The sequence below is a fragment of the Typopeltis vanoorti genome, chromosome 23 (genome assembly GCF_054136105.1).
Source record: "Typopeltis vanoorti isolate ZY-2024b chromosome 23, IOZ_Tvanoo_1.0, whole genome shotgun sequence".
NCBI classification, from domain to species: Eukaryota; Metazoa; Arthropoda; class Arachnida; order Uropygi; family Thelyphonidae; genus Typopeltis; species Typopeltis vanoorti.
This window is the reverse complement of record NC_143571.1, coordinates 67,701,177-67,728,559: the sequence shown is the minus strand read 5'-3', so window position 1 is coordinate 67,728,559 and position 27,383 is coordinate 67,701,177. Positions and strand designations below refer to the sequence as shown.

Below are 27,383 nucleotides of genomic sequence, written 5' to 3'. Positions count from 1 at the left end.
CTTTAAACTCTCTCGCTCCTTATATATTTGCTTCCTTCCTTCTTTATATCTCTCTTTAATTCCTTATTTCTCTTTTTTCCCTATTTTCTTCTTTTATTTCCGATTTTATTTCCATTTCTCTTTCTCTGACAGTCTTTGCTAGTTGACCGTTATAACAAAACGGATTAAGATCAGTTGTTTTTTTTTTATGGTCGTAGAAGAACTTTAAAAAATGCAGTAAATATATATTAATTTCCAAGGACTGGTATGCTATATTTTTTTTATCCAATAAAGAAGTCACGATGTGCAGTTAAGTATTAAAATATTTTAAGAAAGAAACGAATGCAAGTTGTGTACCTTTTGGAAATACTCAAGCACAAGAAATACTTGTGCCTAAGGCGATGTCAAATATGGTGGTCTGTTTTTATAACCATATTATTTTACCCCAAACCTAAATTAGCATAATGTATGAAGAATAGCAACCTCTAAACAAAATCGCATCATTTTTAATAAATATTAAAATTATTCAATACTTAAAACCCCAATAAGGATTAGACAAATATCTTATTTGTACCTGACATGTTTTGCCATATAAAATAAATTAATGCAACGAAAAACTGAACGGTATTTCATCTCTAATTTGGGCCTCCAAAAATGGTTCCCGAGACAGTCGCCTAGCGGTCTGTCTTATCGGATGGGCCCCTGCACGCAAGCTATGGGTTGTCATTTATTGTCGCTCGGTTTGTTCTGCGAGTTTTGACTTCGAAAAATGCTTTTGGTGAGAGTATTTGATTTGTAGATTAGTTCTTGAATGTTGTTTTCAACCAAAGGAAAAAAAATGAGTGACAACTTTGTCAGCTCTTCGCTCTTCCTTGCCCATTCCTGTGACTTTTAAGACGAAACTACAAAAGATCTTCGTAGTTGAAATTTCCCTGCAGCACACATGTAATCATCCGCTCAAACTGCAGCAGAAAAAAAAAAAATGCCTACTTATTTTATAAATTTCATAACTCTGAAACTTAATTTATTGTTGTTATTATTCCTATTATATCGACTTTTCATCGGGAGACCTAACAGCATAGACTCCACGAATTATCCAGAATTCATATTTATCTCCGAATGTATATGTAAGTACTACTACATGTGTTCAGGGTTAGTTTTATGTTTGGGAGAGGAAAAAACGGAGAACTCAAAGGAAAATCATAAGAAAAACAGAACGAATAGTGGATCAACCATATAGTGAAAAATCTTAAAATTAATTCCATAACAAGGCTGTCCTTTATCACCCATATTATTTAACATATATATGGAAAATATTATCAAAAAATGAAGAGAAGTGAATGCATGTGACTTTCAAATTAATCGACATACAAAAATAGACACGCTACTCTTTGCTGATGATCGGATCATCTTTGGAAAGACTGAAGACGAACTGCAGAAATCAATCTATAATTTCAATAATATTATACAACACTATGGTCTGGAAATATCAACGGAGAAAACTAAAATCATGGCTTTTCATGGAGATAACCCTGTCAGAAGTAAAATAGTAATAAATAATAAAATAATTGAGCAAGTTAATAATTTTAAATACCAGGCTGTAAACTGTCTTACATAAATGAAATAGATATTGATTTTAAGATGACAAACTTTATAAAAATCGTTGGAGTAATTAACAGAACCTTTAAACTTAATTACGTACAGAAACACACACGACTTAAAGTTTGCAAAACAATAGCCAAACTTACGTTATTATATGGAAGTGAGATCTAAACCTTAGGAGAAAGGGGCATACAGAGAATTCAGGCAGCAGAAATGAAATTCCTCAGGAAAACAGAAAAACTAACCCTATTAGATAAAAAAAAAAAAAGAAACAGCAAAAAAATTAAAAATCTTAAAATCAATTCCATAACAGACTCAATGATAAATACAGGAAAAACTGGCTAGACCATATAGCAAGAAAGTAGAGAGAAAGATTATCAAAAAAAAAAAAAAGATCTTAACATATAAGCCTAGAGGAACAAGAAATAGACGACGACCAAGAACAAGATGGACTGAGTCTGGAACAGGCCACTTGGTCTAAAACCTGGATAGGAAGAAGAAGAAGAAGACCATATAATGAATAATCATCACTATAGTCAAATCTTGTTCGAATAATGCTTACGAAACGTACCATTTTATGATTATCTGCCTCAGTTTCTTTACATGTTATTATTTGAGGGCAACGAACATGCGCCTTTCATCAAAAACATTACAAGAATCATTTCATTTGAAATTCTGTTTAAAATTAGACAAGTACTTTTCCCTTTTTTTTTTTTTTTTTTTTAATACGGGGAATTTCTGTTCTCTTGCAGGGCCCCATAACAGCAGGTACACCTGTCCCTCAAAAGGACAGGTGAACAGACTGCTTTAGGCCATAGACCCTAGTGAGACGATGATTGAGACATAACACGTTATTCTCCTTCATGCTTCGTCAAGCAAATAACATTATCAAAATAAAAGCAACGAAAATAAATAAATAACAATAATAATAAAATTAATGCGAATTTTCAAAAAAAAAAAGTATACTAAATTCCCCTTTTTTTTTTCATTATACCGATTCTATCTAGAAAAAAGCGAGCCTCCTTACGGGCCGCAACCCAGACAGCGGATCTCCCTTTTCCCTCTTTTCCGTGGTGCACTAGCTGGAGACACCAATGATATTACAGAGTAAGTGGCTGTGGTGTCAGTTTAACTCCGGGCTTGCAATTGGTGGTGTTAGTTTATTTTTATGTGTTTGTTTTTATCAAACGTCAGTAAACCAAAACATTTAGAAGGACACTACAAGATGAGCATCTCAGTTACAAAGGCCATGGAGGTGTATCATTTCTGGACTGAAGAAAATATAAGTGATTATCAAGCAGGATCCCAAAGAAATCCTGTCACCAGATTCTAAAGCTAAGACAAATATTAGATTTAAAAAATGGAAATACGATCAGCCTGTCCTCATATTATTTATAGATTTTAGAAAAGCATATGGTAGCATCCATAAAGAAAGCTTTGGAGAGTATTAAATGAACTTGGAATACCTCTTAAGATAATAAATTTAATCCAAATATTGTTCCACTGATAGACGAAATATGGTTGGAATTATTTAATTTAGTTTTAGAAAAATTTCTTAGAAAAAAAAAATTGTAAAAATAACACAAACACAAGTAGAACAGTAATATTAGGATAAGCAGATGATATTTGTCTGGTTGGAGAAAATGCTGAAAACATTAACATAACATGACGAAAACTCAAAATCCTGCTGAAAAATGAGAATTACAAATCAAATAGGATAAAACTGAATATTTAAATTTATGCAGAAATCACAATAATGGGGGGAATGACCAGTTTACCATCGATAAACTGAAATTTAAAAATGCCTCTTTGAATATCTTAGAATATTGATTATTCTAAATAACACAAATGCAACGTAGAATACGTGCCTGCATTAAGCCTATTGTTTTATGTGGAGCAAAAATCAGAAGCATCAATAGCCTTGCAAGTTCTTGAAAATGGAATCCTTAGAAAAGTCTTTGGACCTGTAAGCGATAATATAACAGGTGAGCTGAGAAGAAGAAAATCAAAAGCTACAGTCTGCAACCTCTCACTGATGAAATTAGACGTTGCAGACTGTGGTGGTTTGAGCATCTGGAAAGAATGGATGAGGAGAGAATGACTTAACAAGCGTTCAAGATGAGATCCTCATGGCTTAGAGGAAGACTGCGACAACGTTGGGAGGATGATATCCAGAAAAGGCTTAACCGAAATGACAATCCTAGACTGAATTGGAAGAACTCAAGACAGAAAAGAGTATAAGAAGACAGTAATTGCAGCAGAAAACATTAGAGATGCTAGAACAAAAATAATATAAACAATAATTAAAAAAACAAAAGGAAATAATTCTTGAAAGACAAGAATTTATTTAATTGTAATAAGGAATTAGTTATTATGAAGGAAGGATATGTTAAATAAAGATTTATGTATAGTGATCGGCGGTAATTTAGTTCTGTTCATCATGTTGTCATTATGCGTTTTTATATAAACATATGAATGTGAATAAATCCAAATAGAAAATGATTGAAAGGAGTGAGAAGATGAGCTCTTAGTGAATATACAGCAGCCAACCTATTACGATGGGGGAAATCCCCTGTTGAATGTATCGTTTTGACTATAGTAGTGGTCACTAAATGTATCATTCACCTGCTGTTCGTTTTTTTCTTATGCCTAGTTGGTTTAGGCTATGAAGGTAAGGCTGATTTTCTCCGGGTGCTCCGGTTTTTTCCACGTGAACATAAAACAGACTCAGAGCACGTTTAGTGGTAGTTACATGCACACAGTAAAAGTTTTGAGTTTGCATCTGGGTAAATCTACGCTGTTGACATCCTAGATGGATTTAAGACATTATATATATTAAGATATTAATATATTGTATATAGTAAGGCATTATAATTATTAAGAATATTAATAATTATTTAATAAAGTGGACCATGTAACAGTTTAAACAATTTCAACTGTCAGGGTATTATTATAATCACAAATTACATCAGAATGAAGATCCTATTATTGTAACTATTATCCTGAATAACTGTTCAGTCCATGAAACCATTTTAACAAGACTGTTTATTGCTGCAATATAAGTCTATTGTGGGATTAAGAAGTTAAACCCTAAATTTAAATAAAACCTGAAATTCATAGTAAAGAACATCTTTAAAAGCTCTGGAATTCTTTCCATTCCATTATTCAACAACTTGGCTATTTTTTTATGTTTTAAGTTGTAAAAATAACTTTTTGCATGCCTTTTCCTGTTGAGTGTCGTTCCATAGAGAGAGAGAGAGAGAGACGCAATGTTTTTCTTATTATAGAAACTACTTTTTCCCCCCTCTTATAAGGAAATATATTAGCCTCATAACACATGTAGTGATTACGCAGCATACGGACATCCTGTGACCTTGCTGATAATAGAAAACTTTCGAACTGACAAATACTGGATATTGTAAGCGAGAAGAAAAAAAAATTGCAGAGTAGTGAAGATAGCACATAAATTATATTAAATCACAGAAAATGAGAGAGATGTGCGTGAATTATTGTCAGTTAAAATGCAATGCATTTATTTTAGCTGAGGGACCTGAAATTTTTATAATTTCGATATTTGTATGTTTCACGTTTTTGTAACCTGGATGTGTTTTTTGTGGAATGTGAAAGTTTCAAACAAACAAACAAATATATATAGAATAGAAACGGTTTCTTTTTATATTTCTACGTAGAAATAGAACTAGAAATATAGAAATAGAAATGTACAGACTAACTCGTTTTCTTTTTCTATCTTTTATTTTTATTTTAAAGGAATCTAATTCAGTGTCGATTTCTCAACTGTAAGTGAATATTATGGAATGCACACATTTTGAATTAAGATTGGTCTAGGCAGTGGTGTAGCTAGAGCTTTTGCCGCCCCTCTCAATACATAAAAAAAAAAAAAAAAAAAAAAAAAAAACTCAAAACGACGTATAGGAAAATAAATTAAAACACTATGTTTATTTCTGAAGTAAAACTTTAATTTCAACATTCTAAAATGTTATTGTTATTTTTCTTGCTTTTCTGTTAGCAAAGTCGTCGATGACATTGGCGAAATCTATTTCGTTATAATGTAGGTAATTCTTAATCAATTTTATTTAGAAAAACTCCTCTCACAACTGGGAACACTTACAGCAATTGTGAGGAAAATTTGCAGTAGTATTACAATGAGAACTGAGTTCTCAAGACTGTATTTTAGAATTAACTGCAAAAGTTCAAAAATGTTCAAAGTGATGCCCGGGGCGGACTGCCCCCCCCCCCTCTAGCTACGCCTCTGGGTCTAGGACAAAGTATTTTTCACTGCATACAATTTAAATACAAATAATTGTACACTACAATAAATATTATTTGTGGACACGTATTTGTGAGACTAATTTATCGACGATATTGTCCATAAATAAAGGATCCTGCTGAATTCGTTGAGAATGAGAACCATCTTCCTCAATAATATCTTCATATGTAGAGTGCTCGAACATTAGGGACAAGCGGGCAAATAGGGACAAATTGGAGTTTATCCCACACTTCTTGTGAGATGAACTCCAATTTCTCCCCCTATCCGCTGTACCCTTCTTTCACAGGACTGAAGAAGGGGGAAGTTTCTGAGTATCTTAATTGACCTCACTTTAATAAAGTCATTTTTCAAAGAAAGTGCTAAGGTTATTCCAATCTTAATGGAAATGTTTGTTCCATCTAGTATAGTATTTTTGCGTCGAAAAGAAGAAGAGGCTACCTCTTCGTGTCAATGAATATTGACCAAGAACTGTCACTTTAGTTTCATCATCGTTTTAGCCTTGACGTACAGTGTTTATTGTTACGAAAATCACTTAATGGACATGAAGAAGGAGTTAATGATGCTGTAAGAATCATTGCGGTTGAAAGTAGGTTGTTATGGTTTACCTATCTCTCGCACATGTAAACCACACCGCAGTGGTAAGGGTCGCGCAATTGAGGCATTTCGCATGCCGGACTTCGGGTCACCAAAATACCCTAAACTACTCATTCTGACAACAGCAGAAACTTAGCGTGCAAGATTAACGCGAAAGTTTAACGGGTTCAAGGACAAGAGTCAAATTGCGGTACTATAAGTAAGCATGAGGTATCGGATTCACAGTTGCTGCCAGGAGAAACCAGCCAGACACGTGTTAGCAGACGAACACACGCGCATAAGAGGCCTCCCTAGTCAAGATAATTGTACGTTGGGTTCTCTACCCCCACCGGTCCTCTTAGCACAGAGGGGAGATTAGTCAGAGAGCGAGAGAGAAAGAGAGGCCCCCCCTCTATGAGGCGATGTGTTATAGATTTCTAAAATAAAATATTTTTGATCATATTCGGCTGTAATAGATACAAACTGGTTGACCACAAATAAATAATGGCTAAACTGTTCGTCTTTCGAAACTTTTGAGTCTTTTAAATGAAAGGAAGATTTCTGGTGCCAAGATCTATTTGAAAGAACTCTTGTCTACAATACTCAGCGTATCTGAGCATCGTAGAAAATACTCAGCGTATCTGAGTGTTATCTACAATACTCAGACACGCTTAATAAACAAAGAATTGCTAATATTCTTTCTGGTACAATTTTATAATAATCACAAGGATCTAATAATGTATGAAACTGATTAGCTGTTGAACTATTTTTAAGAGGAAACTTACAGAGATTTTTCTTTATCGTCGAACAGAAAATTGGAAATAATGTCTCGTAGGACGTTTTATAGCCCAAAACGAATGTGAATATGAATGGAGATTTTTGAGAAGTTATAGATTATTAACCTTATAATAATTAATAATTTACTACTACTTACAATTTAATTAATAGTTTAATTGACAGTTCAATTTCCAGAGTTGAGTGCTTCAATAGTTTAATTAATAGTTCGATTAATAGTTTAACACTTAATTTAAAATGAGATTCTTATTAGTAATTTGATTTGGAGAACATTTGCAGAGGATTCATAAACACAAAAGCAGTTGCACAAATCATTGATTACGTAAATAATCGGAAAGATTTTGCAATATTATAATCTCGTTTAGAATAAAATAATGATTGTTTTTATTGGACAACTAGTATCGATGAAAGAAGTGCATACAGAAAATATTTTTAATGAATATTCTCCGTGTTCAAGAGATTTTTAATTAAAGGGATTTTATAATCCTTTTATAATCCTCTTACATGATTTCTTTCAGCAAATTCTAAGATTTTCTTTTTCTCCATCAACAGTAGCTATTCATTCTATTGTCATTTATTGTTAATAATCTGTTCTGGAGAAGTTAACGACTTTTAGGACCAGGCTTGCAAAGCAAGAGAAGTTGTTTTTATATATTGCATTAAAAATATTCCTTGTTCTTTCTACCTTCACCTATTCCCAAATATTCCCATAATTAAAAATTATGTCATAAATGAGACGATGCTTGTAATAAAAAAAAATGAACTCCATACATCAATACTTGGACATTTAATTAAAAGTGAAGAGTGTGTTGACAGCCCTTATGTCTCTTTCCCTTTATGGATTAGTCAATTGACAGTTTTAACTAAGGACGTTCAAGTTTAACTCGAGTTCTTGATTTGTCCATAGCTGTTTTATATTATGGACACTTGAGAAATGAGAATTTTATGGACAGCCAATTACTTTCACAGATGTCTAGTTCTAAATAAAATAAAAAGGACAAAATGAGTGTGTCAATCACTTTCTGCAGAACACAATGTTTACTATCAATCTGTAACACTCTTATAGATTTCAGTAAAATTATCGATAAGATCTTAGTAAAGTAATATCAGTAACTCACAGTAAAGTAAGACCACTATAACTTCTACAAAATATATAAATACTTATATTTTTTTTAAGATATTCCACGCATATCTGAAATTTCTTATTTTTATTCTCACATTTTTAGTATCATGTATATCCTTTGGGGTCTGGTTATCCCAGTGGTTAGCGTATGCGCTTTCCCACCAACGACAGATTCAAATTCCATCTTGGGCATGGATATTGGTGACTGTCTTTAGGTAAATGGATGAATTTCATTTCCCAGGGAGACCACTTCCTTACTGGAGGCTTGAAAAAAGTTCCATGTTTGGTCTCTAGAGTTAGGGTTTCGGAAGTAAATAAACAATAAATTAGAAAATAGAAAAAACATGCTATTAACGCACTATAGATTTATAATCGTTCATGGGTGAGAGTTACATAAAAAATACATGTTCATATATTTTGTTGTATAATTGAATAGAGTTCGGCCTCATGTATTATTAGTCCTACTTTTATGGAGCGATAAGAGTAGGGGAAGCAGCACCAAATTTGGTATAGCTTCATCGCAATGAGCCCGGATAAAATGGGGGGGGGGGAAGAAAGCAATGGTGAACTACCCTGTAAAAATCTCACCAGGAATACTTTGTGGGCAATGCCTGCAAAGTCACCTACGGTGACTTTGTAGGCATTTTTATCGCAATAATATGACCACATTAAGAGGTTTAAGGATGTGAAATTTTTGATACGATCTGCTTTTATATTAAAAATAAACAGAGTAGAAAGTCTGTCCTTTTAAAACTGAAGTAGTAGACTGGAGAATAGATTTTGGACACTGCCAAGTATTTGTTGTTTCTTTCCAACATAGGAATAAAAACCTGCATTCTGTCAAAATTAAAAAAAAAATACAAATACGATATTTGTAGTTCATAGTTCTAAATTTTGAATGGCAATGTAATTGAGTTAGTTGAATTAGTTGAATTGAATTCATTGAAATAATTAAAAATATTGAATTAAAGCTCTGAGCTGTAGCGGGGGGAAAAGTAGTATATCCATAAAATAAACAGCATGAACGTACACTGATATGAGTAGGCGCCCACCAGTATTTGTAAAAATCCGTGTAGATATACTTTAGAATACAGGGACTAATACATTAGCAATGAATTAGTCCCTGTATTCTCAATGCTGAAGAAATAAACAAAAAATGTAGACCCATTGTTAATGTATTAGTGCCTTTTATAGGCAATTTTTCAAACAGAGCTAGGGCATCTCTCTCTCTCTCTCACTTTATTCTGCCCATCATTATGAAGATTACAAAGTGCAATGATGTTCTTATTTATTCCAGTTTTGTATTTCTTTCTATCGTTTCCCCCACTCATCGCTCCTCGATATATTTGTGTTTCTCTGTTTTCTCAGCACTTTACTTCCGTCGTATCACCCTTCTTTATGTGATTTCCAACCTGCCCTCTCTTAAACATCTCACGCGCACTTTCAGCACCAAGAAAAGAGCACCTTATGGAATGTGCCTAATTTCCTGTTCGTTTTCCAATATTCACAGCCATAAGCGAGCTGTATGTGAACATGACAATGGGCAACATATGGTTCAGTGGTTTTCACACCCACTTCCTGACTCCAAATCATTACTCATCTCTCGAAAGAACTTGGGGGGGGGGGGGTACTGTGATTTGTTTCTGTAGATCGTCAGCATTTTTTTTTTCCTCTTCTTGAGATGTCAAAACTCACATGAAAGCTGTAACCCATCTTACAACTGTACCTTCCCATTTCATCACCATAACTTTTCCCTCTGCCTTCGACTAATCTGAAGTTAATCTCCTTTCCCACCTTTGCTGTAGTAACCTTGTTTCATCGTGCGTGTTTGCCACGAGCCTCAATTCCCATTTTTCCATCACCCACCTTCACCACCTGGGCCCTTTTCCAGAATTTTTTATTGACATTTTTCAAAACGCTACGAAGAAAGTATCCCCCCCCTCCCTCGCTCCCTACACACACACACAAAAGTACTCCATTCAATCTTTCCGAAATGAGTTAACTGACAAGTGAAGTACAGAACTATTTTACAATGTAACAAGAAGCCAAGATAGATAGATATATATAGTACGAAGAATGCTATTCCTGTTTCTAAACTCGAAATCGTGTATTTGACTGTACAAATATGTTCCTCACAATATGTTTATACTATTTTGTTACCGTTAACTTAGTCTTTATCTTCAATAACATCTTCAGAAAACGTCCTCATGCTTTCAAAGAAAAAAAAAGTCTTCTTCGCTATAAATATCTTCCAACATATGGCAGCTGCTTTTCCATACAATCTAAAGAAGCAGACGATTATTTATTTTTTTTCGCTGCGCCACCACACAAGCAAAAATTAGTCGCAGTATTTAGAAATTGTACAAAAAAAAAAAAAAAAAAAGCAAATGAAAAAATAACTTGTAAAACTCTTGCTCGCTCATTGTATTACAGAAATGTTAAGCCATTTTAGAATAATTAAAAAAAAAAGGTTTTAAAGGAAACGTTATCAACCATGAATATCCAACTCCACAAGTATCTTATACGGAATGTAAACTTTATTTACAGTGAATTTTTCGATTTCGATTCCATATATCCACTGTGCGTATCCACCACGCACTTTTATACTAAAAGAAGGCTGTCAAGTTTGTAGGCGTTTTATATATTTTATTATTTAACACTTATAATTTTTTTTTCCTGTTAAAGTAAAAATAGCAAAGGACGTGTTGCTTATTTATCATGCGTGTAAGAAGAGTAATATATAAAAGAGGGATTGGATGAAAACAAGCAGCCAATTTCCCTCCTAAAAAAAAAAAATCACTATTTTTTGTTGTTTTGAGAATGTCGTTTTATCTGAGAAAGCGTGCAACATTAAGTGTTTCTTTCTAAATTTTTTTCTAGCTTTGCGTTATATTTCTACATTACATAATGGTACACTGTTAATTATCAGCGATACTCTGGGGTATCTGATGGTTTTAATTAAATGATAATCCACAGATCTGAAAAAACAGCAACCAGCGTCGATAATTTAGGGTTGGAGAATGCAACCCTAAATTATCGACTAAAATTTAAATAAGAAATTTCTTATTTAAATGTTAACATCGGCAGTAAGAGCTTTTTTTTTTTTTTAACATAATCAAACAGCATGCCGGTTGGAACGTCAACATTTATAACACACACACACACACACACACACACACACACACACACACACACACACACACACACACACACACACACACAGGGCCATGAAAAGTCAGAAGCAGTTATGAGAGATGGTACTTAAAGAAAAAGGAAACTGATTCTTGTAAACTACCTAAAATAACCAAGTAAGAAATAAATTTTAGGTAATCGAACATATTTGAATATAATTTGGAGAAATTAGCTGTTATATTATTACTTAGGTCGAGTGACAAACTCAGGAGGGAAAAAAAACTGATTGTGTTCAGCCGAGAAGGAATGCGATGTGTAATATTATCTGCACTGATTAGAAAAAAATCATAGTGAAGGGTTAAATCTACTGTCCAACCAGCAGCCTACGAGTTCGAATCCCGCTTTATGGGCACGCATGTTTGTGAAGAGCATTAGGTGAGAGATGAATTTCTTCGCATGGTATAATGAAATATCGATTATGGAAGCATGATATTCAATTAGGGGGATATATTGCACTTAATTCTTTACGCTGTGTAGATAGTAATATCCTACTAAATGAAGTGTTTAAATTTTAAGCGTTTATAGCCAAATTAAATAATTATTATGACACTTTGGTATGAAAATTAGCAATAAAAAGACTATGAAAATGATAAGGGGGGATGCATCATCTAATTTCTTAATGGTGAATCTATAGAACAGTTACACATTTTATCTATTTAAGCATAGTTTATTATTATTATTATTATTATTATTATTATTATTATTAAAGCTATTGAATTCAGCATGAAAATAGATAAGAATAAGTAAGGCTGGACTACTAGTTGAATAGATTTATCTAAAATGAGAAAGAAATCAGCCCAAACACCAACCTAACGAAACAGATTTCGAATCAGTTTAAAGTTAGGAATATAAAGTGGGGTTAGAAATAAAATAGTTGATCAAAAGATATGTATGAGAGTTCTTCTAAGGAAAATTACTGAAGTAATCAGATGCATCAATAAGTTATTGATGGGAAGGCTTTGGCATTTTTAATGTCAAATCTTTTCCGATATCTCTTAGGGCTGTTCTGGTCACTTAAACACAATGGAAGATGATAATTTAGCAAAAACAGGTGTTTGATGCAAAAATGTTAAGAAAAATGTAAAAAAGATATTGAGAGGAAGAAGACCAAGACAGACATGTTGATTAACATAGTAGAACGCTTCAAGCCATAGAAAAATTGGTTAAATCAAAGACATGAAACAAATAATATACCAATTTCGACAAAAGTTCTTAATAGTAGTAAGGAATTATGCTTCGATTTTGGAATGTCTGGTGCTGCCCTTGATGGTATTTTACTTCAACATATTGATAATAACAAGAATGCCAAAAAAAAAAAAAAATCAAATTAGACATGTGAAGAAGAAATCCGAAAATAATGCACTTTTTGGCAAAGGACCCTGTTAATTCGAGTGATTTAAAAATGATTCGCTTTTATAAAAGCTATAAAATATAAAATGCTTTCAAAATATTTTTGTCCCTTCGGAAAGAGTATGAACAAGAATTTTCGATAGAATCAAAAGGAAAGAAGTTATCTTGTGAATAATAAGCAGCTTCATTTACACAGATTTCATTTTATATAAACATTAAATGTCCTAGAAATCATAGCACAATGTATTCTAATGTATGATCTCTGAACGTTTTCCCCTTTGGTTGGAAAAATCTGAGTTCGAATCCAGTCTAGGGCTGAAAAAACTTTCATAAGGAACTTTTATTAAGAGGAATTAGTGGTTTTATGATGGTAAGAAGGTCTTTCTTCCCAAAATCTCGCTTTTCATTTGTGAAAGCAATGAAATGAATAATATTTAAAATATAGAAATATAATAATATTTAAAAAATTTAGACTCAATGTTATTAATAACATTGTCAAAAATAAACATTTTCGATATCAGTGTATAGTGTTTATATATATATATATATATATATATATATATTGGCATATCAACCGTTTTTCCTTTGAAAAATAAAACCATGCAAGGAAAGTTTGACAAGTCTTACCAAGATCGCTTTCAAAAGAGGTTAATTAACGATACGAAGAAAAGGGCTAATTGGAGTTTCGCCTAAGGAGTGATAAGATATTTAATATCTTAGAACTTAAACGTTTTAAGTAAGAGCATTGCTATTTGTATTTATCAAAAAATGCACGCAAAAAGTGTTGAAAATTGCATCTAAAATGCATTAAGGAACGGAGGACCATAAAGCTGTCAGTTTGTGCCAACCTTAATTTCAGAAATGAATAGTGAGGATGCTAAGTGGTGTAGAGGTCTCTCTCTCTCTCTCTCTCGCTCGCTTTGTGTTCCCTTTCTAGGGTACAAATTACATGTGAAGAATGTTGAAGTGGTACAGGCTCATGGCAATTTTAATCTTTTCCTGTTCTTGCTTGAAATAAGAAACTCTATCCATAGTTAATAAGAGGGAAAAAATTTATTCTTCCCGAAAAATCTTTCAGAATCAAATTTAGCTAGTAGAATGGAGTATTCTAACGTCTTTGACGTCTTCTATGGCAACAATTATCTAATAAAACGTTTAAAGAATCAGCAATTATTAAGAATATTAAGTAATTATTAAGATAGAACAATGTTAGTCGGTCATCCATTATAATAATGGAATATTATGTTACTGTTCGGACATCAAGACTTAAATACATAAATATTCCTGAAAACTGCTTATTTTATTACGAGGTTTATCGATATATTTTGTAGTGTTAGGATGTTGATTATTATTATATCGGCCTAAAACAGGAGTTACTGTTTTTAGTTACCAATTTTAAAGTTAATTTTGACTTCTGGGGTTGAATAAATGTCCTGCTGAGGATTGCCACTTCTTCCCGTTTGGTATATATCCTCCGTTTCATACATGTCTTTATCTGTGTTTAACCCTGCGGAAGTCGCGTTCGAAAAATTTGCAGCGTAGGTCGCGTGTATCTGAGAGATACATTCATTACTAGTATGTGCTAAAATGCGATAAAACTTTAAAAAAAAAACTGCAAATATAATACATGATGGTTTATTTATTTTCGGTTACAATCTAGAAATTATTGAACAAAGAAACAAAGAAAACAACAACTAAACCAATACTGTACTGACATCGGAGTTCGCGGTATCTCTCAGATACAATTTACTATGAAATATCACAACACCTTTACATAACACGTGTTAAACCAAAACTGACCGCATAAACAGTGTGGAATATCACTTGTATGCGTGCGCAGCTACTCATGATCTTTACAGTTCATGATCTTTACAGTTCAGTTCACTGTATATGTGTAAGAATATTTATTTAAACAATTTGCATGTATCTGTCAGATCAGCCGCTACCTCCGCAGGGTTAATGGGTTTAAACTCTGACTCCTCACGCTCTTTAATTTGTTACTGACAATATCCCTTTTGCAGAAAGGCTGAGTTTAAATCCTTTCTAAGGACGCGAAAACCTTTAGAAGGGCTTTTCAGCTTTATGTGAGTTAGTCGGTCTCAGAGGGATATGGAGAGGTTCTCCTCGTGAAACTGGATTTTTCATTCCTCAAAATATGCGGTTAACATAACCCATGGATATCTAAGAATTTAAATTGCTAACTAAAATCTGCAATTTTAAAGCCGTTTAAATTTCCTAGATGGCATTTTAATTAATATCCTGCTGGACATTTAAATGCATGGCATCTGACAAACGCTTTTAGATAACTGAATGCGTTTTTTTTTACGATCGTCTTGTCTTTTTTCAATTCGAATAACAGCCAACAATCATCCTTTTAAACCAATCGTTACTGTCATCAGAGCGCCATTTTGTTTTTCATCATCTGCAGTTTTCTACCTCCCTCTAGTATCTTTTGTTCAACCTTTCTTATAAGTCGACGTCTAGCCAGAGTTTCTGGGGAATTTTTTTGCACCACTTCTGCCAGGTTTCTTTTCTTTTTTCTTAACATTCCGATTACCAACCGTCATCTTTATAGCTTGCCCCACTTGTTTTTCTTTCTCATCCACAGCTATTAGAACGTCTTAGTTAAGTTAGCTGCACCATGAACCTCTATCTGTGTTATATCAGGAATTTGTCGTCTACACTGGAATTAAGTACTTTCATTACTCAACATTTTATTGAAAATTAGACCAATCATACGTGGCTTTCAAATATGATCTGCTGAGCGATCATATTTGAAAGCACAATGTATGTTGTGCTTTCAATATGGAAGCACAATGTATGTTGCCGATAATTTTATATACTGATAGGCGGTTACCTTTGTCCTCCATGTTTCACATTTAAAAAGGGAACATTTTCATTTCAGTTGTTTATATATGACTTACATCGCTGCAATTATTATTATTTATTATTTATTTTTTTATTCTCATACTCGAAATCCGTTATCAGACTAACTTATGACAAAAAAAAGTTCACAGATTTTCCTTTTACGTTTATTATAAATGCGAAATCGCACGCACACACACACACATAATATGTTTGTACTGTGTGATCCTCCTGTTTTGAGATTAAATTTAGAATCAATTCAAAAATGCGAATAACACTTCCATTACATTGTCTTTGGGAAATTATTTTACGCTGAATATAATTTAAAACTTTTTAATTTTGCGAAAGTTTCAGGTATAGCCACAAAATATTTTCAACTTATCATCCATGCTGGGCACTTAGATGGAACATAAAAATCAGTAGACATTATAAGTAACTAGTAAATTTTATTTGTATTTTTGAGCACTATATATATATATATATATATATATATATATATATATATATATATGTATGCTAAAATTATGCGCAGTCTTATGGTAACTTGCAGGATGTCAGGATGTTAAGTCTGTACAATGAAGACCATATTAGAGTAGTCATCGAAAAGAGTAATTTTGGTTTTCTAAGCTTTTTTTCAATCAGTTCTGCGGTTAGTTGGTCTTTGGATCAGGAAATTATGATTTTTCTTCCAGGTTTTTAATCGCTCAATTCAACCAAATGAACAGTAGCAACATTACATGCATATAATTACTAATTAGGATTAGGAAAGATCACCTCTTATCTACCAGTTATTGGATTGCACTCAACCTTGGCGATGGTAAGAGGTTGCTGCCTACCGATGTCCAATAAATAAATAAATAAAGGTGAAGACTAAAAGACTCCCTCTGGAAATAAAATGCAATTAAAAGATTTATATGATTATTTTTTTAAAAAGATATATATTAACTGTATATGCTAAATTTATATTGTAAATTATAAATTTAGAACTCTTTCTTGAATGGGAGCAACATTTTAAAAAATGATGGTTAAAGATAATCCCTGTAACAGTGACGTTTAAGTTATAAAAAACAGATGAAACAAGAAGCCTGTAGCATTGCATAATCCATACAACATTTGTGAAGCATACAAAGCTCCGTGTAACACAGAATAAGAAAAACTTCATATCAAAACCTCAGCAAAATTAAGAAAGACAGGCATGAAGAATGTTGGATTGATTGGCCGAATAGTTAGCGTATGGACTCACCAACCAACAGACTGGATCAAATAATGTTTTGCTAATGTTCTTTAGGTAGCAGATGAATTTCATCACCTGGTGTGAGCCACCACTTTCCTTATTGGAGATCTGAAGTGGTTTGATCAAAAAGTAGCAGGTTTGGTCTCTGGATCAGGATTTCTGCATAATCTTGGCCTTCCACGGTAGCACCAATGCTAATGTTCTAACAGCTTTCTTGAATGGGCTCACGTAAAAAATGAATAGTAATAATAATAAAAAAAAACAATGAATATAAAATGTTAACCAGTATGATATGATTTTCAGGGTTTTCTTACGAACAGCTTCTGCATTATTCGCAGGCTTGCAATCATTTGTTATCAGTGTTCTTAAGTCTTAATTTCCCACACAACAGAAACTTTGTTTGCTTGTTGTTTTGGCGTTATGTCCACTTAACACGCACTACAATCAAGACGTTTCTATGTGACTTAGGGACCCCCTCCCCTCTATCCTCGGGAGAGAATTTAATGAATACGAAGTTTGTTAAAGGGATCACTTACTCATTCGATGGAGCAGCAACCAATTTTATAGCAGCTAATGGCATCACGGAGTCTGTTTGCTACAACGAGCTGGAAGTCGTACGAATTTCCGTATAAACTTATACTGAGCCGTTTTTTCTTTTAATCTCAAAATTGAATGACTTTTAATTAGAAATCTCAACTTCCGGTTCAGAAGGATTCCTGCTTACAATTCTTTTTTTTTTTATATACCCAGCCAGATGTCGAGAATTTATCTCATATTCCTAATTCATAAACCGTTTCCTATATTTGTCATAAGCCATGTTATCATTGCACTGTTCAGATCATAATTTTCAGTCACCTTATCAGTTACACACTGATTTGAAAATGGCCACACTTGTGCTTACTATTATGATATTTGATTTCATTTTGTCACACCTCATTGAATTTATTTTGTCTCTTGTTTTATTTCATAAAATAACATTTTTCTCTCGGTAAGTTGAAGTTGGTGTCCTTGCTGTTAGCCGAGTGGCTATGCACTTCGCAACCATATGCCTGGGAAAGGAGTGTCCTGGATTCGATTTCCATTGCCGACGTGAAGAGCTTAAGAATCTTTCTTAGACATAGCCAAGTTAGCCGTTCTTGGGCGTGGACTGCAAGGTTTTTCTCCCCAGTTTATCTGGGAGTTTTTCCTCCCGCAAGCAGGCAAACCGACCCCGTGAACACACGCAGCTACAAGAGGAGGACGTGATATTTGCTTTTTCATTGGAAATATTTGAGTTCGAATCTCTCGCCTAGGATTCGTCTATGAAGCCTTTTAAGCGCTTTTTTTTTTTTTTTTCAGTTAAGAACGAGTTAGCAGGTCTCACATACAGAGGTGCTATCAGGCTTTTATTCCTGGAAATGCCAGCTTTTCACCTCACAAAACAGGTAATATTCTTAGAGGGTATAAGCATGAAGTTGGCAATGCGGATAAGTGGATGATTGATGGAGAGATACCAAACAGTAGTTTATTCAGGAACAGAGTTCCGTAGAAGCATTGTGACTAGCGGCATTCCACGGGGCTCTCTGTAATTGAGCCAGTACTGTTTAATTCGTGCATTAATGATATGGGAAAGGATCTTAGGGAAATATTCGTTGTTTCCAGATTATGCAAAATTTTGTAGAGCAGTTGTCAATAAAGATGATGTTGATATTTGACAGGATGATTTACATTCGACTGGCAGTATGGGCAAAGGAGAATGGATGTCAATATATATAGCCAAGTTTAAGGTTATGAATTTTGGAGTGGAATGTACTCCACTGAATTGATGAAGCCAGAAATTTGGGGGTATTGGACGGGGAAGGGGAGTTGAAATTCAGAGGACATATTGCAAAAGTGGCTAAAGAATTCATAGGCGAGCTACCAAGATGGTGGAAAGTCTGTGAAATGTTCCATTATGAGAAGAGATTGAAGATTTGTGGGTTACAGAGGCTCGTATTGATAGGTGGATAATGGGGGGGGGGGGGTATGATAGAGACATAAATTGCTTAGTAGCTTTTATAGGATCGATAATATAGAGGAAATATTTTAGTGCATGAATAATGTGATGAAAACTGGGAGTCATCTATGTAAACTGAATAAGAATGTAGTTAACAAAGGCTTGAGGACTAAATTTTTTGTTTGGGGGAGTGGCGAATGAGTGCAATAGATTGCCAGAGTCATTTGTGAGTGCTTTATATGTGAATGAGTTCAAAGCAAAATATGACAGATATTGTACCGGTATTGATGAATAATGATGATAAAGTAGACTCCCTCGATGAGTTTACAGACTCCATGAAAGTATCCATTTGTAATAATAATAATAATAATGTGCTGGGTGCAAAGCTATTCATCCATACGTGTTCCTATGGTCATCGTTTTAAATTTTTTAAATCATAGGCCTATGACTATCTTTATTGAACCCTATCGACTAAACAAAGCTTATTGGATTCCTTTTATTATTATTATTACTACCAATGCTGAAAGCAGTTGACAAAGCCCGATCGATGTAAAGGAAGTATAGTTGCCAGCTTAGTTAGCTGGATGAATAGAGTTTCTGTTCTATTGGCTGTGGATAAGAATCCTACTCCAAGCATGCTATTTCTGGATGTCTTTAAATAGATGAATGTAATAGCTCGGTGTGAGACAATCACCTTGCTAATTGGAGGTGTGAGGTTTGAAAATGTTTCATGTTGGTCTGTAACACTTAGCCACACCCGCCACACCCATTGTACCAATGTGTAATAGATTTACTGCCTTTCATGCCTGAGATTCGTATTAAAAAAATACCATCCTACTCCAGTCATGAGTAGCGAGTAGCTGCAGACTGGACGAAATAAACTGTTATTTATTTAATTAAAAATTAACTTTCTGAACGAAATCTTTTATAACTTTAAGAAAACACAGACCACGTCCATATTATTAAAAATATGGGGGGATCTTGAGCGAGTAATCTTTTGCGTGACTAGTAGGGTTTGCATAATTTATACAGCACTGATTGTAATTGTCCAGTGTGTGTGTGTGGGGGGGGGGGGACTAGTTTGTCAGTTTTGCGACGGGAAAAACACCTAGGTCTTGCTCCACAAAATGCTACCCCTCTACATAAAATCAGCGAACTTACCTGTAGTTGAAATGCTCTTTTAAATGGTCCTTGGTTCACTGATGCGATAGAATTTAAACTTAGTTTTTTACATTCGAAGGAAAGTCATCGCTTTGGAATGTGCTGCCTAATTGAGCCCATCTATCTATCTATCTATCTGTCTGCTTGCTGAAATCTGAAAAAAAAAAAAAAAAGAAAAGAAAAGAAAAAGATTTCTTCTCTTGAACCACGAATTATTTTCTAAAACCTCGTATTATTCTTTTAAATCCATTTAAATTAAATGACAGTTTGTTCAATGTCTCAAAATTACAACGTTATTAAATATGCTTGAGTAATGATAGTTTCTGCTGCATCTCACGAGAAAAAATTAGACGTGAAAAATAAGTTTAATATATCCGCCTTTGAGTTCCGTTAGCTTGCAAACAACGCATCGGATTGGTAGTAGCACTATCACAAAGGTCCTCATCAATCGCGTAGCACATTTCCATGATCATTCCTGTGAGTTGCAACTTGCGTTGTGTCCTATGAATAAGGAATTGGTGGTTGGTGAATCTCAATAAGGAACAGAGTTCTTTCCATTCAAGGACTGATTCATTCGATATTCTTGAAAGAAACTTTGAATGTACCACAATATCTGAGATGGAGACACCCATTCAACATGAGAAATTATGAGGGCTGCCGCACTACCAGGATTACTGAACTTATTATTGTAAAATTTATCGGTTATACAACCCTAATTTATTTCTCCGGATTATTCCTGCAATTAAGATCTTCCCTTTTACTGGAAAGACCTGGATTTGAATCCTGTCTAAGAGACGAAGAACCTTTAAGGCCATTTCAACTGAAGGTGAGTTACTTCGCTTTATACAAAGATGACAAAGTCTAGTTGTACCCCAACCCCCCGTAAATTCGGGTTTTTCATCCCAGAAAACAGGCAAACCAGCCAGAAGAACATTTGCAGTTAGCATATATCTTCGATAATAATTCCAAAGAACATAAGCTGATCGAACGCCAAGCATTATTAAACTTTTAAAGATGCAGATGGATAATGAAACGCAATATATTCTTATGAAACCTTAAATTTTTGAAATATTATCATATCTTGTTCAAATATATTAGTTATTCCAATAAATATTTTACCCTCTCCGATAGCTACTCTTCTTAAGTACCCAATCACAAAATACATCATCATCATTTTCCTGATGTCAGTATAATGCCCATCCATGGTACTATGATAGAATGGGTTCCCCATAAAAAAATTATGAAAAAAAAAGTACCCTTCAAGGGGTGTGCATGTCTACAATTTCACAAAATGCGTAATATATATATATATATATATATTTAAGTTGAAAGGAGAAAGTTAATTGTCACACTGGTTAAAGAAACGTCCGACTCTCTGGGAATTTTCCTCACTGCCCTTGATTATTAGACACTTTTCAAGATATAATGACGTCATTTTAAGGTGTGAATTTGCTTTAAAAATACTTCATGTTTATCCTCTAGAATACGATAACCTGACTAATAAATTCATAATTCATTGAATGTATAACAGGCACTAAATTGTAAAATAGGTTTACAACCTTTTGTAGATGAAATTCGCATTAAAAAAACACACGACGGTTCTGGGTGTTTTATAAAATTTAAAACCAAACGTTTAACTGGATCTAAACTAATTTTAATATATCGATTGGAGAGTTTGTTTTGAAATAAAACAATTTATCAGAAACTACAGTAAATACGACAGTTCTGGGGATTCCTAACTTTCCCCCAGAAAAAGACTTGGCATTATTATTATTATTGAAGAATTCGTAAGCTGATCTCAAGTTGTATGGTCATTTTAACAAAACGAGAGAAGATTAACAAAGCAAGTGATTGACAGGGAGGGATATGACAAGAGAAAAACCTAGAGGAAGATCGAGATACAGGTAGGTGGTTGGGGTTAAAATATGTTATTAAGGGATGATGAAATCAGAGACTGTGACATATAATATAGACTGATTTGGAAGAAAACTGTTGATTGGAAATTAATTATGAAATAGTGTGTCAAACTCTCATAATATCTAATGATAATAACCTCATGGTAATATCTAATAACGATTATGGTAAAATTTTCACTGACAGTTAGTCGATAAAGTAATATAGATGTAACAGAACCTTAACCCTTGCGAAGTTTTTTATAATGTAAATATTCTACATGAAGAGAAGTCATATATATTGGATTCATTCTATATTAGTACTGTGATATCGTTATCACGTATTTCCATTAGGATTGTTACAGGATTAAACTCTTTTTTTTTCTTTTTTTTTTTTTTTTGATATATGTAGAGAATAAATACTTATCTGCGTTGATAAATTCGCCTTCGATTCAGATTTAAATAATAGAGAAGAAATAATAAAAATAGCACCTAAAGCAATTTTTAATGTGATCCCTTTAACCTTCAAGTTTGGAACAACCAATTTTCTCTGTATGTCTTTTCAGAAAATTAAAACTCAAAGAGAAATAGAAAGAGAGAGAGAGAAATGCAAATCCAATTTTCTTCTTCATTTTCTTACTAGAATATTTAATATAGGTTGAATAACTTTCGGCGTTCAGGATAAAAATAAAAGAAGAAAAAAAAACATAAAAAAAGTGATGCCTGATCACAGTCATGATATAAAGCAGGTGCGACGTCTCAGGATTAAGACAGCTGATATGCTTAGGCTCTTCAAGCCTTTTTTTTTTTTTCAGACCTTTCGTCTACATATAAAGTAGCAAGTTTTTTCTTTACCACATGGTTTGTTTTCCTCTCGAAAAAGTTTGTTTTTCATAACGAAATATTTGGATAGTAAGAACGCTAATAATTGCACAAAGCTAGTGACAACTTGAAATATTATTCTGCCCTAGCAATGGATCACAAGAATTTCTAAATTGCAATATCCACGCTCTATTTTTCCATTCATGTCTCATATTATTAATTATCAACAGAGTTCTCGACTTAAAATGGGCGAGTTTCAGTTTAATCATAATCAAGATATACTCGAAGAAAAAATTCTATCAAAAAACATGATGTTCAAGGATTATAGGTTTTTGATACTTATATATATAAACGTAATTCGAACTGAGGTCTTTCCATTCAAAAGGCATCATCGTTACTGACTGAGTCAATGGCCGCATGCTTATCCAAAAGTAAAGTAACGCCTGAAGCAAAAGAGAATACCTAAGGAGCAATACCTGCGATTGTTTATGCCACCAGAGACTGAAGGTTAAAAGTATCCCAAGAAGAGAAATCCCATCTTATCTAAAGATCTGAGTAATTGGAAAATGTAGGAGAAAATAGTTCTTCTCTCGTAAGTAACATTACAGGATAGGGATTTTGTTAATTTTAATGTTTATAAGACCACTCTCTGCGGAAGAATGGTTTAAAATTCGGCATTTAAAGTTAAAGAAAAAGATTTATTGATTTGCTCGGTGCAAAGTTCGTTCAGAAAACAAAGGACAGTGATGCATTATCAACAGTTAATATACATGAGAAACTGGGTCTTTCATACATAGGATGGAGCAAACGAAAGAACGACGCACCAGTATACTTGCAAGTTTTTTAAAGATCCATCCACTATCACACTCAGTGAATGCATGATTCAGTTCTTCAGAAAAGGAATCAATGCTACCAGGATTAGGATACTTTTTTTTTTTTTTATGGTGTCTGGACTGGGCAAGATTCTTCAGATCTGTTTCTAATAAAAACATCGAAGGGCATTGAAAGTTTTTTATTTGGAATAGGAGGAGATGGAAGGATGACTGCCATTTGGTCACGATGCCAATTTTTCTGATTTTTGGCTTTTTCTAAAATCAGATTTGAGTACATTAAGAATTTCTTTGCAACTTTTTCAATTAATTTCGATGACATCCAGTTGCAACATGTTAGTTCTTCTTCCGTTGTGCAGCCATGGCACACTTCTTGGAGAGCCAAGACTTAAATAAGGAACAAGAATTCAAAGTGAGATGAGGAATGAACATTTCCATATGTACTTCACTGATGCATTCAGTGCAAATGTTTGGATATCAAAAAATCAATCCAAGTCCGGTCAAAAGAGTAATCAAAAAGAATAATCTAACCAAGAAGATGAAACATAGGGGAAAAAAAAGACAAGATCAAGTCATTTGGTGTTCGTATAATGTGAAAGGACATAAAGCTGAGAAACTGTGAGTATGGCTCCATGGGAAAAGAAATGAAGATTACGTTGTGATCGAAATTGCTTTGAGGACTAAAGCATCTCCACTATGCTTAGAAAGATTATTGTTGTTTGGTATCCAGCCGACATGAGACAAATTCCTATGCATCTGCACGGCTCGGCGTAGCTCAAAAAAGGAAACCAGTTGAAGTTATGAACATTATCCATGTTTCTGGAAGATGACTTCGCTATTAAAAAAGTTTGGCTAGAGAAAACGACGATTATCTTGTTTATTTTTGTAAATTAATTCAAATAGCGATTTATTATGTAAACTTAAATTCGTTATTTAATATGTGTGTGTGTGTGTGTGTGTGTCATAAATTGCTTATCTGATAAATGGTTAAATCTCAAGCCGATTACTGCAGAGGGAGTTTTTTATTTTTATTTTTTTTATATATCTAATCCACATAGGAAGGGTTACCAAAACCTATAGCATATCAGTGCCTTCTATGAACAAGAGGGTTTAAGAAGAAAGAATATGTTCACAATTGCTTGAAGAATTGAAGGTTGAGTGAAGGGAAGGCTTTTCCACTGAACAAAAGTAGATGGAATGAAAGAACAGACAGAGAAATTGGTTAGGCAAGTTTCAATGCTGGACTGTAAATGGGTTGGTTAGCTCTTGTTCTTTCAACTGTACAGATTTTTTTAAAGTGTGAATCCAAATGGTCTCATAGTGAACGATGAATTTCTACCACCGAAAGTGCAAACACTCGACCATCCAGCGCAAATAGTTGCTTGGTGTCCAAAAACAAAATTAAGGCATGCACACTGTTCTTCGAAGTTTCTGGAATTTGTTCTAATGATGTGCAGCGAAAGACTGAACATTTGGAGAATGAGAATGGATGAATATAAGAGAACCTTTTCCGATACTAGTACTGGTAATGAAAAAAAAAAAAAAAAACATCCGAATCCTTTTTTTAGTTTACATCCCTTATAAATTCATTGAGTATTTTTCATTATAGTTATTAGGGTTTTCCGTTAAAAATAAATCACTTCATTTATAGGTTGGAATAACGTATATGTTTTCAAACATTTGTGCTTAACATACAAGATTTTTTATTTGTTTGCTATCATACAAGCAAATTTTAGTTATTTAAATGACAGTGTGTGGAATAAGCTCGCGAATATATAGCATTGTAAATAATAATAATAAGCAAATGAATGATTTGCTTTTAGTGTACTATGTGAAATATAATATCTGAGTGTGGGAGTGGATGATGACGAAATGGAGGGCAATCAGAAGAACCATTTTTTTTTTTGCAATAGAAAAGGTTGGCCAAAGTGTGAGATTATCATCTATTTTTTGGTGTTGGACAATAAGAGTTTTGTCTGTAGCTTATTTAAACACAGCACGTGTATATTTTACAATGAATTTACCATAATCATATGGGCAGACAATCACTGTTGGTTCTTCCCGATAGTAGTTGCGAGAGTGGGGGATAAGTCCCATCCCCCTCCAGTTGGTAAATGTATGTGTGGGAAATTTTTCTACTGTTGGTTCGTGAATCCTGCGGTTGCGTGCATTTAAAAAAAAAATAAATAAAAGCGGAGAATAAAAATTTTGAATAATTCATCTTTTCATATTTGGCAGAAATGTAACTTTTCAGTCAAGTCACGTTATTTTTACCCAGACTGGACCAGTTCCCCATGGCTTCAGATTGTTGCGTGTAATCCTGTTCTTTCTCAGTGTTTTGCATACTAATGTATAGTTCAGAAGCACACACGGTTACTTATTTTAGGTGTTTGGATATTACATATAGAACTTCCATCCCCACTTCCTATTTTTTTTTTTTTTTTTTTTTTTTTGTGGCCGGTATTTGTTTACCATAGCTTTCTCATGTTCGTATTAATAAGTTGGGTTGATTCTTCCTTATCAAACTTGGGCCGAAAATCATTTCGGAAAATTCTACTATCGTAGTTAAGTATTTATATGTTGTTGCTATTCAATGCTTGGTAACGGCTGAAATCTTCGTAAACCAGTCAGATGCCACCCATGGTCCCGAGAACGCACAACAACAGCCAATATTAACATGTATTTCACATCCTTTTTTTCGATTTGTATTTCGTCTTTCAGTCACCATAGCGGATAATTTCATGTCAACCAATTGTAGTATTGACTCCACCCTGAAGAGCGTTCGATTCTTACATGAACGCCCTTTCCTCTGATTGGCTAAATAGGGAAGCCATAATGGCTGCCTGTGGCATTTTACAATGGAATCGTGTGTGTTCGGTAGTTCGTGCTCCAGCCACCGTCGATCTGATGCACTTTTGACCATTAACTAGGCTCCCGTCACTTCAACCGGGTTTGCTCGCGCCACTGTGTATATGCGTTTGTATGTATATGTGTGTGTGTGTGTGTTCGTGTATGCGCGCGAGCTCACGTCTTGTCGTCAAGGGGTACTGTTGACCTCAATATTCCTTCGTTGTCTGCCGGTGAATATGATTATTTGAATCGGGCTGTGGCCAGGAAGTGCGACAGCTGCCATGTGACATTTGACAGCAAAGACAATGCTGGCCAAACGCATTTCCGGTACTATTGCTAGCCATATTTTTATTTACACTTATTTCCATTTATCTTACTTATGCTTCTTATTAATGATTGCCTTCCACTGTTGTACGATTGAAAGGTATTTGGGTTTTCAATATATCAAACGGTTAGTACAAACATGGAAATGTTTTAAAAATAAAGGGGATGTAGCGAGTGCATTCCGTTATCACAAATGGGTAAGAAAAACTTCAGGACTTTAAAATAATAATAATTGCTAATCTGGACCACTGAATAGCAAATAATGACTATACATAACAACTTTCTTCTTATTATTACAATGCTTTGTCTTTTTTCATTTAATATGGAACTCCCATGAAAGGTTGTAAACCTCTAGAACATTACCCAGGGTGGGTTAAAGTTTTTCTTTTAATTTTTATTTATTTTTGTTTATGAATATTTTGCAATTTTAAGTCCTGCTCTTGAGATCAAATGTACAACTCTTCAAGTCACTTCAGGCCTCCAGTGAGCAGAGTAATGTGTTTCCTGATATGGTTAGGAAGTCCTTTT

General features: G+C 33.9%; 1 long non-coding RNA gene across 2 annotated transcripts in view; it reads right to left on the bottom strand.

Moving 5' to 3' along the window:
• Positions 1 to 27,383, bottom strand: part of LOC150093929 (uncharacterized) — a 75,490-nt gene that overhangs the window by 7,262 nt on the left and 40,845 nt on the right. For both annotated transcript variants that reach the window (XR_016550323.1, XR_016550322.1), the window contains exon 2: positions 20,138 to 20,291. This is a non-coding gene — a long non-coding RNA (uncharacterized LOC150093929). The remainder of the gene's footprint in view (positions 1 to 20,137; positions 20,292 to 27,383) is intronic.